The sequence below is a fragment of the Corylus avellana genome, chromosome ca8 (genome assembly GCF_901000735.1).
Source record: "Corylus avellana chromosome ca8, CavTom2PMs-1.0".
Lineage (NCBI taxonomy): Eukaryota > Viridiplantae > Streptophyta > Magnoliopsida > Fagales > Betulaceae > Corylus > Corylus avellana.
Genome location: NC_081548.1, coordinates 18236369 through 18239128, shown reverse-complemented (window position 1 = coordinate 18239128; position 2760 = coordinate 18236369).

Here is a 2760-nt window from a genome sequence, read left to right as displayed (position 1 = left end):
TTTCTTCTTTTTTTTGTTTCAAAAAAAAAAGTTGGAAAAAGATGAAAAATAAAAAACATGAAACCAAGACAGACCATGAAACCAAAGAAGCTCAATCACAGAAGGAGTTGTGCTAAAGGAGGAGTCCATTAAGAGAGCAACAACCAAATGAAAACTATCATTTGGATTCCATAGAGATGAAAACTACCATTTGGATTCCATGGATATTTGGATTTGGATTATGATTACTAGTTGATTTGGAATTTGTTTGATAGTAGACTAAGAATTGGATTGTAATTTTTTTACTTATTTAAGTGAGCTGATTTGAGTTGATTAAAAATCATCAAGAGTAGTGGTTTAATAGTCTAAGAAATTTTTTTATGTCTAATTAGTGTAAACAACATTAGTTCTCATTGATGTCTTGATAAGGCTGGGTGGCTCAATCGAATTTGAGGGAGCAAATGTGATTTTCACCGTCTCTACTCTTCTTGTGCGACTCACAGCGGATAAGTACTACTATGGTCAGGAACGGATCTAGGAAGTTTTATGGGACGGGGCCAAAGCAAATTTTTTTTGGGGAAATATTCATTTACCCCCACAAACTTTCGCACATTTTGCAGATACCCCTCTATTGTTCAAAATCTCTCACTTTAATGTTTCCAATTTTTATTTTCTTTCCCTTTGCCCCTTCTGTTAAGATTTTCTATGAAATCCTAACGCAGCTCTTCACACGTGCCGTGCATGTGAGAAAATTTTAACCAAACACCCGTTATACCCCTGAACCATTCGAACAGACACCACGTGTAGAAACCTCTTGATTATCAAACAGGCCATGGTTGAGCATACTTTCATGAAATCTCTCTCTCTGAATAGTGTAGAAAATCAAATGAAAAGGATTCGATGGCATTTCGTCATATATGTCAAAGCTCCGCCCAGCTCTGATCTCTGCAGCTCCACCAGCTTCCTTATCAACCCCTCTCTGAGTATTGCTTCAATGGCTTCTTTCCGCCCGAAATACCCAATTTCTAGCACGCAATCCATGGCCAAGACCCGCAATTCCAGGTCCTAAAAATAAAAGAAGTTTATGATTTTGAGTATTCACCCATGGGACTCAATCTCGTTTATGGATCTTATTAAAGAACAGACGACTTTTATGGATGGAGAGGAAGCCATCATTATTAATGAACCGATTGTTCGACCCATGCAGGAGCCACTTGAGGCTTAATTTGGGGGTGCCGTGAACTTTTATTTATTTTTACTTTTTATTTTTTCTATTTTCCTACTCAAGTTCCAAAAAAAAAAGAGAAAAAAAAATATAGTATTTCCTATTTACGCAAGTTATCACTCGGCACCCTTAAAAAAATTTTAGCGGCACCCCCAATATGAATTGTCTGGCTCCGCCACTGGACCCATCAGTACTTGACCCACGAAAACCTCCTTATTGAATTTCATCAATTCGGTTATGGAGAAAGCGCAACGCTCTCGTATTCACTTTGGGGAATTTGGGTTGCAGAGAGTCGACTTGAGCAAGGAGAAGAGCTTGGATTTGAGGACGAGATGTTGCAACTCGTGGTTGAAGCCATGGGAGACTCGGTCCTCGAACTGGGTGAGGAGATTGATCAACTAGTCCTCGTTGTTGAAGGGTTGTTTTTTGCAGTCATGCAGGACGCCGGTCAAGGTCTCGATGCTCTCGCGGTCGGTCCAAGCTTGGATGTCGGTTTCTTTTTTTTTTTTTTTTCCACTACCGCTTTGTTGTCTGCTTCCACCTTCATTTCCACTGAAGCTTCGGATTCCGCCTTTGTGGGTTCTTCCGCTTCCACCGGAGGATTGCAATCACTTTGGGTGCAATTTAATCGATTTTCATGGCAAAGAAGAAAGACGCTTGGTATGTTCGAATGGGTTCAGGGGTAAAACAGGGTTTTCTTTAAAAAATTTCCACATGCGCGGCACATGCGAAGGGGTCCGTTAGGATTTCATAGAAAATCCTAACAGAAGGGGCAAAGTGCAAGAAAATAAAAATTGGATGCACCAAAGTGAGATATTTGGAACAATGGAGGGGTCCGTTAGGGTTTCACAAAAAATCCTAACAGAAGTGGCAAAGTGCAAGAAAATAAAAATTGGATACACCAAAGTGAGAGATTTTGAACATTGGAGGGGTGTCTACAAAATGCGCGAAAGTTTGTAGGGTAAGTGAAGTTTCCTTTTTTTTTTTTTTGCATAGTGTAATGAATTGATACTTTTTTTTTTTTTTTTTAATCACTGGTACTCAAAAAGTACAGCCTCTGTTGAGTTATTTTGCACCTCGTTGATTAACACTATATTCCCATATGTGATGACATAATCCATAATCAAACTCCAATAAACTAATATCAAATTCATTGCCATCAACCCTCAAAGTCTTTTAAGGAAATTGGGATATCAAGTATTGTATTTGACTTTCCCATAATTTAAAAATAAATTTACATAATCATTTTGAAGTCTTTAGAAAATAATACTCATATTCACATACAATAATTACTATGATTCTAATATGACATATTAGAACCTAAATCCCATAGGTTTAAATTTCCATTGAACTCATGGAAGTCTAGCCTTAATTAATACTTTAAGGCATTGTTTGGTTCGCGGAATGTCTAATCCATTGGAAAATGATTAGCTACTACTGGAAATAAAAGAGTGTGGAATAGATTAACTATTTATATTCATTTGTTTGGTTGTAATGCTGGAATAGACTAGCTAATCATATTACTGGGTTTGGTATAATGCAATATGTTGGTGAAT